The sequence below is a fragment of the Pinus tabuliformis genome, chromosome 6 (assembly GCF_031772625.1).
Source record: "Pinus tabuliformis cultivar Carrire ecotype Pingquan chromosome 6, CPIR1, whole genome shotgun sequence".
Classification (NCBI taxonomy): domain Eukaryota; kingdom Viridiplantae; phylum Streptophyta; class Pinopsida; order Pinales; family Pinaceae; genus Pinus; species Pinus tabuliformis.
The window spans coordinates 1796385501-1796399670 of record NC_142292.1 but is presented as its reverse complement, the minus strand read 5'-3'; the positions used below and the strand labels follow the sequence as shown (position 1 = coordinate 1796399670).

The 14170-nt window shown below is 39.1% G+C and overlaps 1 non-coding gene across 1 annotated transcript; it reads right to left on the bottom strand.

Annotated features, from left to right (window-relative positions):
* Nucleotides 1-254: 254 nt before the first annotated feature.
* TRNAR-CCU (transfer RNA arginine (anticodon CCU)) lies at nt 255-327 on the bottom strand. Its single transcript has one exon. It is a non-coding gene; the product is annotated as a tRNA-Arg (tRNA).
* Nucleotides 328-14170: the final 13843 nt, after the last annotated feature.

Here is a 14170-nt window from a genome sequence, read left to right as displayed (position 1 = left end):
ATATGAAGAATTGAGTTCATTCCTTGAGACTGCCTTGTATGAAAAATTAATCTAATACAAAAATACATTTGAACTCATTGGATGCACAAATACCTTATATGAAAAGTTGATGTAATGATCTGAAAATACATTTGAGAGTTCATCCCTAGAGATTACCTTATATGAAGAATTGATCTAATGATCTGCATCTCAGGCAGCCAAAAATACATTTCAAGCTCATTATTAATTGCATAAATTCAAAAAAGATCAACAAACGCGCCAGGTAGGGGTCGAACCTACGACTTTCTGCTTAGGAAACAGACGCTCTATCCACTGAGCTACAGGCGCTGTGACAATTCCATCTACTAATATAAACAGTTATTGAATGCAAACTAATTGACAATCCGTACGCGCAGGCGTTATTAGTGGGCATGACCAGAAATCGTGAGGATCCTGCCGTTTCTGCCCACTAGCTTGGAATCCTGCCATCCATGTTTGACTGTTTTCAATAGATCCAACACTCGTTTGTTCATATATATCTTTGCTTTCCTAGATTTAGAATCAGGTTGTTTATATATATATATATTTTTAAGTATATTTTATGTGATAAATATATAGTAAATATTTATTATGTTAGATTTTAAGTTTTTGTGGTAGTTTTTTGGAGTAGTACAATCTTGATTACCTACAGTATTATGTTTATTATGTCGACGTTTCGAACCTCAAAGAGAGTTTATCATCAGAATCGAATCTCAAAGAGAGTTTATCATCAGAATCGAAAACGATAGATTATGAATGATAGTTTGAGAGAAAAATCTTCCAAACAAAATATATAAACCTAAAAAATAATAAAAAAATTCATTGATAATTTAATTAACTAATCATATTGTTTATAAATAAATTGATTTTTGATAATAAAAAATGGACAAATGCAATGTTTACTTGGCTTTTTCTCAGATTCATCTTTTATTTGGCTTTTGAGGATATCTCTCAGATTCAATATTTACTGGGCTTTTGAGATTGTTCAGCCTAGGTGCTAATTGCAAAAGCGCTAATTAAATGGATTAAATGATTTCATTTTTTATAGTGTGAATTAAGAAAAAATAATTACATCAGAAGTCGTGAGTTCAAGTCTCATTAAAAACGAGAACATTGATTAGTTAATCTCTCTTCTGTTAGTAATAACTCATCTGGTAGAGCTTAGTGACACAGTATTTGTACAGAGCAGAGGCTTATTAGCCCTTTTGAAGAATTTGCGTGTCTATATTCGCACAGGTTAATGATGAAGTGAGTGGTTGTAAGCCCCTCATCATGGGTTCTTGGTGCTTCAAAGAACTTGTAATATTGACCCCTCCATTATCCTCTACTAAACCATTTGTGTTATTAATTCCTTCATGTCATAACTTGTAGAATTAAATACCCATGATAAATTGTTTGGATTGATAGGGTACAATTTTTTTTAGGATGGTTAAATTTTAGCTGGAATCATGTAATTTTTTTTAATAAATATAATTTTTTTGAATATTTAAATTGATTTTTTGATGATGGAAATGGATTCTACACTATCATAAATCCCCGAACATCCAAAATCCTGAAATTTTACAACTATGTATTAAATTTCTAAAAATTTCTGCAATTTTTTCTCAAAATCTTACTAAAATTTCTATAATTTTCCAAACAAAACTGTGAACTGCTTAAATTACGTTAATTTAACAAAATTATAAAATAAATCGGTAGGAAGAGCAGAGATTTAACAAAAAAAATTGAAGATAAATTTATCTATGCAAGTCTGAAAAAAACATAGATCATTAATTTAATTATGCAAAGTACTTTATCAGTGGCTATAAATCTCTCATTTATTGATCAGTTTTTAGTGCTTCAAAGAACTTATAATGTTGTCCATCCATTCTCCTCCGAACACTCCTTTTAACTCCTTTATGTTATTGACTCTTTTATATCATTACTCGTAAAATCAGATCCTCATAATAAACCTTTTGGGTTGGTTTACTCCCTTAACTTAACAATACCACATTGGCCTAGGTAATGGATCATTGCTATGAAGCTTCTTATTATTAACATTTTAATGCACTTACTGATGCCTTTAAGGTTATTGCTATTGATAAATAGTAGTTTGTAATATTTTGTTACTTTGTTTTTTAAGTTTTGCTATGTGTGGATTTGTTTGTTAACAAATTAATTAGTAAATAGAGAGAACATTTGGTTTGTTTAATACAATAGAGTATTATAGTTTAAGGTAATATTTAGGAGGGTTGATTTGTATGTATGTTTTTTTTAAATATTTTTTTTAGTATAAATTTAGATTTTATTTAGTATAACTTCAGTTTTTTGGTGGGATGATAAGGTGATTGTTTTATTAGGATGTTATTTTTGTCGCTCGGTTTTAAATTTCGCAGGGGACACCATAGTAAGGTTGGAAGGATAGGCATCTTGTTGGAGTTTGAGACCTCGACTCCCGTTTAATGTGGTCTCTTCTCGGTCCTAGGCTCAACTATGAGTTTTTGATATATGTGACTTGCAAGCTATTGCATATATCTTGGGAGGTTTCTAGTTCCTCATCAACCCTTTTTATTAAAAATAAATTTAGACTCTATCTCATGTGCAATGTTTTCTGTGTTTCACATGGTGTTGATTGTGCTTAATGGCCTTGTTAGAGATAATGGAGAACATCTTAGAATAGTGAATTGGTTCATGATACTTCAAGATAGGAATTAATTTCTATTTCCTAGGGTATGGTTCTAACTTCCCTAAATCCATGATTGCTATATAATGTGTGATATACATTGAGTATGTAGAGCGTTTTGCAGAGCCAGACTCTCCTGGTTCAGACTCTCTTTCGTAGAGCTGACCAGTCGTAGTTTTTTATTAATTCAAACATCGCTTTTTAACATGGTATCAGAGCTGCAGGGTCAAGGAACCTGTATGCTAAGTGAAGGATTTGCCCATCGCGCCTGAGGCGAAATCATCGTGTGGTTTAGGGGAAAAATCGCGTCGATCCCACTGTGAGACTTCTCGCATTGTTATTTTGGACGACCATCGCGAATCCGTGTTGGATAATTGCGCCGACCGTCGCGAATCCGTGTTGGCTAATCCGCCGACCGTGCTGTTAGGACTCCACTATGTACCATTTTTGCTATATATTTTGACATCACTTTACTCTTAAAACCATGAACCTCAATGTCTTTATCATTCACTTTATCCCAAGGTATATAGAAACCTCTTCTTTATTATATGGTTAATCTGTCTTACATTTAATTCCATAATACTCTTATATTTTATCAATTATTGAAGTGCATTGTTGCTAACACAAGTCAAAGATCGCAGATAAGTTATATGCCTTGTTGGGAACGAGCGACCGTTGCTGAAACAGCTGACTTCGTTGCTGAAACAGCTGACTCCGTTGCTGAAACAGTTGGTCCCGTTGCTGAAACAGCTGGTCCCGATGCTGAAACAGCTAACTCAGTTGCTGAAACAGCCGTCAAGCACGCAAATCCCGTTATGCGTAATTTGCGATTCTGGAAGAACTTTTTGTGGATAATAGCAGCAGCCCGAAGATATGGTTACCTGGATTACCTTGAAGATAGCACTTCTGTTGTCTCGGTTGTAACAGTATCTCTTTTTAAGAAAGAACAGAATAGTCTTGTTTTGAACAGAGTCGAGATATTCGCTCTTGTGTAAATTGTAAATGATGTCTCCTCTTTAAAAAGAGGAGACATCATCATTAGAGGGGATCGAACTGTAATTCATAGAACAGCATTGTGTGAGACAGGAGCTAGTCTCCTTTTTGTAATGTATCAGTTTTCTTGACAGATGAATAAAGACTTGTTTTGAGCGTTCCAGTTTAATTCTTTCTCCTGGGGAATCTTGTGAGAAGGAAAGGGCCCGCCTTCCTCACAAGATCCACCCCTTTTGTTTCTGTAGTTGTTTATTTCTTTATGTATTTGTATTTTCTTTAATTCTGTTGCTGAAACATTAGTTACATGGTTTGCGATACTCTGTTTCTTAGCGCTACATGTATTGAATGCACGAGTGGATGATGAGAGCATGTGCTGAAGATCCCTGCACGAAGGGATAGGGTCTTGCTCCCATTGATTGCTTTCTTTTACCTGCAGTGTGATTAGAAACAAGAGGACAAGTGCTGAAGGTTCCTGTTCCTGGGAATAGGGTCTTGACCTCTTGAGGCTACTTCTTTTACAGTGTGATTAGTGCCAGGCAGCAGGTGCTGAAGTTCCCACCAAGGAATAGGGTCCTGTTCCTGCTATGGTTGAATGATTTCTTTCCTTGTAGATTTATTTTCCTTTGCTGTAACAGAGAAATCGTTTCTGCTATAATTTAATTGACTTCGGCTTTAATTAAGTAGAGTGTGAATTGATAGATTGATGAATGTGTGTCTTACTTTTACTACAACATTGAGCTGCTTTTGAAATTGAGCATATCCAGTGCGCTATTACCTTTGGAATAAAAAGACCTTCTCGGGTTGACAATTTATGTGGAGCTCGAATTGTGAAAACAATTAGAGCGGCCAACATTTTGGCGCCGTTGCCGGGGAAGGTAATTATAGATTTCAACAAGCATTCATTTGTTTTCTTTTAATGTGCAGATTGCATGAGAGGACGAGGAAACCAGAAGAAAAATAACCGCGCAGGTGGCAAGGGCTGGGGAGGACGAAAAACGTTTATTGACGAGATTGTATCAAAGGCTGAATCATCACAAAGGTTAAGTTCTCGAAAATCAAAATTTCAGCGTTCCCCTCAGTCAGATTACAGAACAGAGGAAGTTGTGGGTCCTGAAAATACAGAGGAACCAGCAGTCAGCACTGAAGAGTCAGAAGGAAGTATTAGCAGATCAGTAGAACACATTGAGGAAATAGTAGAAAGTGCTGGACGACCGGTAGAAAACATTAAAGAACCAATAGAAGATTTTGACGATCGAGAAAGCGCAGTAGGAGGGCCAACAATGGAAGATAATAATGATGCATTCCTCTTTGGAGGAGGACGTGCAGGTCCTGAAGAAGAAAGAAGGGATGAAAATTCCCTTTCTACCTTGGGATTTCCCATCAGTGATCTTCCTGCAGGAACAATGAAAAATATCCCATTGTCTGCCCTACCTAACTTTCATGGTTTATCTACTGAGGATCCTGACGAATTTCTTTTTGAATTTGATATTTTATGCAGAAGTTATGATTATGTTACTAATGCTCAAAAGTTGAAACTGTTCCCAGCCACCTTAAAAGGGAATGCCTTGAGATGGTTCATGAGCCTTGGAAGTCAGGTAATCACAACATGGGAGCAAATGAAACAAAAATTTCTGCTTAAATATCAAGACTACTGCCGGACGAGAGAGAAGAAGGATGAATTATTCAATATGGCACAAAAATCGGATGAAAGCCTGGAGGACTACATCGAAAGATTGCAATACAACATACAGAGATCCGATCATCCAGATATAAGTAAGGAAATTCGTAAAACAATATTACTTAGAGGTTTAAGGGATGATTGTTTAAATATGTTAAATATGCTTGCTAAGGGAGATATATCTAAGGAATCATATGATGAGATTTGTGAACTTGCTAAAAGGTGTTCTAGGGGAGCTGCAAGGAACAGAATAAGAGATTCCACCTATTCAAGGGTATAGAAATCAGCCAATGGAGGAGCGACAAGAGCAGAAATAGGTAATTTACTTGAAGAATTTAAAACCGAAATGCTAAGTTCTTTTGCTTCGCAGATTGACACTTTGCAGGTTAAGAAGAAGCAGGTTGAAGCAGAAGCAACTCTGGCTGTCTATTGCCCGAAATGTAGAGACAAACATCCACTAAGGGAGTGTCCAAGAGAGAAAGTACCAGTTTGCACCCTTTGTGAGAAAGATCATGAGACAGAACAATGTCCATCTCTACCAGGAATAAAAGCAGCGATGCAGCCAACGGAGGAAGAAGCTGAAGCAGTCTACCTGCTAACTCAAAGAAGACAATGGCAACCTAAAGGGCAAGGTACGAACTCTGGTATGCCATTTAATCGTTGGAACAATTATTCTGCTTTTGGCCAAACAAGCTACCCCCCCTTCAACCAAATGCAATATCCACTTTTCAATCAAATGAATTTCCCACCCATGCAAATGCAAAACCCTCCCTTTGTTGACCCTTCAATGTGGACTCCTTGGCCTCCACAACAACCACCTCCTTTCAATCCTTGGAACCCAAGTTGGAATAGTCAATCACTCCCATACCCAAATCAAATGCCTCAATTCCAACAATCACTCTCTCTGCCATCAAATGCCCCACCAAACAACCAAATGAGACCCCAACTACCTGCGCAACCAAATCCTAACCCCAATAATAAAGCTGTGCAAGTCATTGATATTCAAAATCAGTCTATATTTCCTACTATGCAATGTAATGATATTCACTTGAGATCTGGAAGAGTAGTAGAGCCTATCATAGATGACATAACTGATTCAGATAAAAATAAAACTGAGAAACAAAAAGAAGCTCAACCACCTCCTAACAAAAATGTTGAATTAACAGAACCTCCATTCCCCGAGCGTTTGGTTTAACCAAAGCAGCTGAAACACCTGCTTTTAATTTTATGGGGGAATTGCAAAATTTGTATATTAAAATTCCACTTTTACAAGCATTAAGAGATGTACCAATTTATGCCAAAACATTAAGGGATATTTGTGTTAAGAAACCTGGTAGGAAAACCAAGGATCCCCTTACAGTACATGTGATGGGAGACTTGTCTGCATTAATGTCCGGAAAAGCCCCTCCTGTAAAATATGGTGATCCTGGCCATCCTACTGTTACAGTTCAGATTGGTAAAGCAATGATTCCCCGAGTTTTGGTAGACTTAGGTGCAGCAATTAATATAATGACTCTGGAAACTTCACAATTGTTACAGCTGAATAACACAATCAGAGATACACCCACCATTTTAGAGTTAGCTGACCGTTCCACAATTAAGCCAGAAGGGGTTGTTGAAGACCTGCTCATTTCAGTTGAATCCTGGAAATATCCAGCTGATTTTGTTGTACTGCAAACTAAAACAAAGCTGGGGGGACATCCCTTAATTCTAGGAAGGCCATGGTTGGCCACAGCTGATGCATTTATTAGTTGCAGATCTAGTTCAATGACAATTTCTAATGGTTATGAAACAAAACAATTAACTCTTTATCCTCACGCTACGCCAGTAGTTAATAATGAAGATTCTATATGGATGGATTATGATGATAATGTTGTTCAGCCGATTCTAACTATAGGACAAGCTTTAACTCTTAAAGACAATACAGAGGATGAGATAATCAATAATTTTATTTGTGAACCTTCTTCTGTTATTGCTGAAACACACAATCAATTAACTGCAATTTTTGAAACGGATGTACAAGAAAAGATTGAACCTGAAGATTCATCTCAAACTTTAACCACGATCCCATCTAAGAGCATAGCAGTTGAAATTGAACCCGGTAAGACATTAAACATAAATCCTGATCTAACAGATGCTGAAACACAGCAACTAATGAAGTTATTACACGAATATAAGGAGGCATTTGCCTGGGATTACACGGACATGAAAGGTATTTCTTCTGAATTATGTACTCATAGAATTTACATTAAAGAAGGATGCCGACCTGTTTGTCAACCCCAAAGACGAATGAATCCTAATTTACGAGAAATTGTTAAAGAAGAACTTCAAAAATTGCTTAACGCAGGATTTATATACCCCATATCTGACAGTGAATGGGTTTCCCCGTTAGTAATTGTTCCTAAGAAAAACGGGAAATGGAGGGTATGTGTTGACTATAGGGCTTTAAACAAAGCTACCCAAAAGGATCACTTTCCCTTACCTTTCATTGATCAGGTGTTGGACAGTCTTGCAGGGAAGAAATTCTTTTCTTTTCTAGATGGATTCAGTGGGTATAATCAGATAAAAATTGCACCCCAGGATCAAGACAAGACCACTTTCACCAGCCCTTGGGGAACTTTCGCCTATAGAGTTCTTCCATTTGGGTTGTGCAATGCACCAGCAACCTTTCAAAGAGCTGTTATAGGAATTTTTTCCGATATGCTGAATGATTGTATGGAAATATTTATGGATGATTTTACCCCCTATGGTGTGTCTTTTGAAGAGGCATTACAAAACCTTGAGAAAGTACTTAAAAGATGTATTCAAGCCCACCTTTCCTTAAGTACCGAAAAATGCCACATGATGATGAGTGAGGGAATAGTGCTTGGACATTTTATTTCATCTCTAGGTATTCAGGTAGACCCATCTAAAATATTAGTCATTCAGAATCTTTCTGTTCCTAAAACTCAAACTGATGTGAGAAGTTTTCTAGGACATGCTGGTTATTATAGGAGATTTATTAAAGATTTCTCTAAAATAGCTTCTCCATTGTTTGTATTGCTTATGAAAAATGCTGAATTCAAGTGGACTAATTCTTTTCAAAAAGCTTTTGAAGAACTGAAGCATCAGCTGTCTACTGCTCCTATTTTGAGGGGGCCTGACTGGAATCTTCCGTTTCACATATCCTCTGACGCTTCAGATGTTGCTATTGGAGCGGTCTTGGGACAAGAGGAAAATCATCTTCCCTATGCTATATACTTTATCAGTAAGAATATGACCTCTACTGAGCTTAACTATACAGTTACCGAGAAAGAGTTCCTTGCAGTAATCTATGCCATTAATAAATTCAGACACTATATTACTGGTTATCCTACTTTTGTGCACACGGATCATTCAGCTATTAAATACTTAATGAACAAATCTGTCACAAATGCTAGAGTTACCAGATGGCTATTACTATTGCAGGAATTTGATATTACAATTGTAGATCGGCCTGGTAAGGAAAATGTGGTGGCTGATTTTCTTTCACGGTTAAAAACTGACAATGACATTCCAGTAGATGATAGTTTTCTTGACGAATATTTGTTTGCAGTTTCTGCTCATTCTCCATGGTATGCAGATATTGCTAATTACTTGGTTGCAGGAAAACTACCAGCACACCTGTCATATAGAGAAAAGAGAAGAATTGTTCAACAAAGTGCCAGGTACAGTTGGATAAGCGGATGTCTCTTCTATACTGGGCTTGATCAGGAGATCCGAAGATGCATTAGAGAAGATGAAGTGTATGACATATTGAAAGCTTGTCATGATGGCCCTTGTGGAGGCCATTTTGCTGATAAAGGAACAGCGCATAAAATTCTGAGGATGGGTTACTATTGGCCCTCATTATTTAAGGATGCAAAGAAATATGTAAGGGCTTGTGACAGTTGCCAGAGAATGGGTCAACCCAATCATAGAGACCAAATGCCATTAAACCCCCAGGTAGTTTCTGAACCATTTGAAAGATGGGCCTTGGACTTCATAGGACCCATTAACCCTCCATCCAATCAAAGGACCTATATATTAGTCTGTACAGACTATATGACTAAGTGGGTGGAGGCCAAAGCACTTATTAGAGCCAATGAAGAGGCTGTTCTGGCCTTCTTGTTTGAAGACATTTTCACTAGATTTGGAATTCCCAGAGAGCTAGTTACTGATGGAGGACCTCCATTCAATTCTCATGGTTTTAAATCTACCCTTCACAAATATCATATTCAACATAGAATGACTACACCATACCACCCCCAGGCCAATGGGCAGGTGGAAAGCACAAACAAAGTTTTAGAGGCCATTCTAACTAAAACAGTGAAGGACAACCGAAAGGATTGGTCCCAAAGGCTCCCTGAGGCATTATGGGCTTACAGGACTACTTGGAGAAACACTACAGGTTTTTCTCCCTATGAATTGGTTTATGGTAAAAATGCTATTTTTCCTGTGGAATTTGAAATTAAAACTTTAAAGACTGCCTTAGCTGTTAATCTTGATTTGAATGATGTGCAGACAGCTAGATTGCAGCAGCTTTTGGAGTTGGATGAAAAGAGATTGGATGCCATTCACCAAACAAACATGATTCAGCAACAAAGGATGAAGTGGCATGACAAAATTATCAAACACAAGCAGTTCCAAAAAGGTAATTGGGCCTTGCTGTATGACTCTCGGTTTGAAAATTTTCAAGGAAAGCTACGTACACGTTGGCTTGGACCATATGAAGTAGATGATGTCTTTCCAAACGGAACGGTAAGACTTGTAACAATTGATGATGCTAAAACACCTCTACTAGTCAATGGCCATAGGCTCCGTTTGTATGAGCGCCCTGTTTCTAAAGAGGATTTCAAAGACTGCTTGCATGACTGATATTCATTATCTTTTTCTAGGGGAGTCTTCTGCTCCTCACAGCACTTAATTTTCTGCACTGTATTTTTAGTATTAGATTAGATTTAGCACTAATAATCCCTGTCAAGGATTGGCATATTACAATTGAATTTTTGCAGATTTTGGAAAAGCAATAAGGAGGACAGATTCATCATGAAAAGATCTGAAGCTTTAAATCAAGAAGCTTCTTCCCATCATTTTACCCCCTTTCCTAAAAGCTATATCCCCCCATACTTACATTATTTCTATCACTCCCACCATTCCTGAAATATCCTCCTTCAGTCAGTATTCCCCACCCCTTACTGCTGAAATAATCCCTTACCATTCACAGACCTAAGTCAGTCATCCCAATTCTCTGATTTTTCCCGTTGCTGAAACACCTGTTTCAGCAACGTAACACCAGCTTTTTCCGTTGCTGAAACACCTGTCTCAGCAACATATCATTGATTTCCTCCGTTGCTGAAACACCTGTTTCAGCAATGCATTATTGATTTCCCCCGATTGCTGAAACACCTGTTTCAGCAAGGTATCGTTCATTCTTCAGTTGCTTAAACAACAGTCTCAGCAATTGGTTATCATCAAAGCAGTATCCCTCCTTGCTCTCATAAAAGCTTCCTGGTTCTTCACGATATTTGGCATATACCAGACTCAATTACACCTTCGTCTAACAATCCACAGACCCTTCTATGATCATTAAAGCTATTGCAACCGACACTTCGAATTATTAATCAAAGGTAAAGTATAAGGTATATGGTTTTAATGTAATTCGGTTAAATCATATTAAAAGAGAGGATTTCATTTCATAATGATTGCATATCCTTCCACGTCCAATCATTATTACACCATACGTAGGGGGGGGAATTCCGAAAATGGAATAATTATTTCGCATGAACCAACCTGCCGCCGGTTATCATATCCATTTTTGCCGTCATTTAGACTACGCAGCCTTTGTTGCAACAACTAGTCCGATCAGGGTCTGAGAATACTGTATTGTGCCTCTGCGGAAAACTCAAAGCTTCAGCCATGGGAGGGACGGCCATTAGAAATGAGCCCGGCTCCATAAGTCTTCTTCAGTTCTTTCCTGAAGTGTATCAGATCTTCCAACAAGCGGGGTGGACAGCATATTTTGAAAGGTTGGGAGAATTTAACGCAGAAGAAGTACTAGAGTTTGCACTAAACCTTGAAGACAATTTCTCAGTGGTCCGAGGGGTTCGCATTTCAGTGACAGAGGATGACATAGTTCAGGTATCAGGGTTGCCAGCTGAGGGCATTCGCTGGTTTAGCAGGAAGCAGGTCGTTCTTAACGCGCAGCAAGAATTCCTGCGCCCGGATGAGCAAGTGGAACCCAGAGGCCGCGGGGTCAGTCTGCACTCACTTCCTCAACCATGGCCATCAATAGCAGAATTCGTCAAACACTACCTAACATGTGAGGGGCGTTATCAGGTAGTGTACAATCATGACTTTGTTTTGCTGAATCATTTGAGGAATGGAAGACTCATCAATATCCCTTATTATCTGCTTGGTTGTATTAAAAACATGTCATATTATTGTAAACGAGCCAAATCTCCAATGTCATCCCTTACCCATCACCGCTTATGCCAGCTGCTAATACAGAAGGGTTTTGCTCACCAAAATCCCCCTCTGCAGGCCCTACCTGAAGTCCCTCCGCAGGCCCCACCTGAAGTCCCTCTGCAAGCCCCACCAGAAATTCCCCAATTACCCGAAGTCCCTTTGCAAGCCCCACCTGAAATTCCCCAGCCGGTCGAAATTCCTCAGCAAGAGAAAACGTCCCAACCGTCTGAAAATCCTCATGAAGAACAACAGGAGGAAACCCCGCATTCCCCAGTCAACCCAACCCCGAGCTCGCCTCGGTTAGCAGAGCTAACACCCTCTACTATTCCTGTCCCTAGTGACGACTCTCTAACACCCCCTTCTTCACCTGTTAAGAAAAAGAGGAAAACCCCAGCAGTCACAAGCTCCAGACCACGGACAAGGTCTACATCCCAAATTCTTACCCCTCCGGAAAACCCTGTCCCCAAGAAAAAGCCCTGCCTTTCGAAAAAGAAGTGATTTTACTACCTTCCTATCAAAAAGGAAGAGGACAAAGACTGTTGAGACAAAATCCACTTCCATTTTCCCTAACCCTGCCACTATTCTATTAAAACCCTTATCCCCATCCCAAACTTCCCAACCTGTCTCGTCCGAAGGCACTGTCACACAAAAACCAGTGCCTCGGGATAATATGACATTGTTTGTGGGTCAAGAAGTGACTGCTCCACAAGAACCAGTCACTTGCCCAGTGACTGAAACACAAGAACCAGTCACTGAGGCACAAGAATACACCAAGCAGGATAATAGTGGGAAATGCCCAGTGACTGCTCCACAAGAACCAGTCACTGAGGCACAGGAATACAACAAGCAGGATGATAATGGGAAATGCCCAGTGACTGAAATACCAGAACCGGAGACTGAGACACAGGAATCCATTCCTAACCCAGTGGATGAAACACAAGAACCACCCACTGTGGTACCAGAACTAGTCACTAAGGCACAAGAGTCCATGTCTGGCCCGGTGGATGAAACACAAGAACCACCCACTGTGGTATCAGAACTAGTCATTGAGAAGCAAGAATCCATTCCTGGCCCGATGGATGAAACACAAGGTCTACCCACTATGGTATCAGAACTAGTTGCTGAGGAACAAGAATTCATTCCTGATGAAACACAAGGACTACCCAGTGTAGTATCAGAACTAGTTGCTGAGGAACAAGAATTCATTCCCGATGAAACACAAGGACTACCCAGTGTAGTATCAGATCTAGTCACTGAGGAACAAGAATTCATTCCTGATGAAACACAAGGATTACCCAGTGTGGTATCAGATCTAGTCACTGGAGAACAAGAATCCATTCCTGGCACGGTGGATGAAACACAGGAACCACCCATTGTGGTGCAACAACCAGCTACCACCGTGCATCAACAAAATATTCCAACAGAAACAATCAGCATACAAGGTCCACACACTATGACATCTCTACTGCAGGAAAATGAGTTCCTGAAGTCTGAATTAGAAGCTTACAAAGATGAATTAGCCATGGCTCGAGAGGCTTTTGAAAATGAACTCAATCTCCATACATTAGCACATGTAGCCTCAATGCAAAATAGGGAGCCATGTATGGAATATATGTGCAAGGAGTGTGGCACCATTTATCAGAATGCAGGCTATAAAGTAGTTGAAATTCCACTCCCTGAAACAATTATGACAGAGGGAATACAAGAGGAATGCCCTACTGCTCCACAAGAACCAGTAGGACCCCCTATGATGCAAGAAGAAGAAGAAATCAAACCAGATATATCTCATCCTTTGTGGACTGATGCAGCTATTCCGACAGAAGAAACACTGCCCCAGCACACTACTACTGATGCAGCTATTCCGACAGAAGAAACACTGCCCCAGCACACTACTACTGATGCAGCTATTCCGACAGAGGAAACACTGCCCCAGCACACTACTACTGATGCAGCTATCCCGACAAAAGAAACAATGCCCCAACGCATTACCTCTGAGGTAGCCATACAAACAGAAGAAATAGTGTCCCAACCCACTACTTCTGTTAAAAAGACACAGACTCCGCCATGGGACCCATTGGAACAACTGAACAGATGGAAGAAGCAATATGCTGAAGAACAGGATATAGTATTACGACAGCATAAGTTGCAATGGCAGAGCTATGTATATACTAACTGGGATAGCTGGGAACAAATACTGCAAGAGCACAGGGAATATAAGAAGGAAGCCAGACAGTCTAAGGAACGGATAGCCTTGATGTTTTCATTGGTGCGGAAGTTGATGGTTACACGTAAACCCTCTGTAAATTACTCTCTCTTTCTTACTAAACGACTAGTTTATTTTCAAATAAAATCAA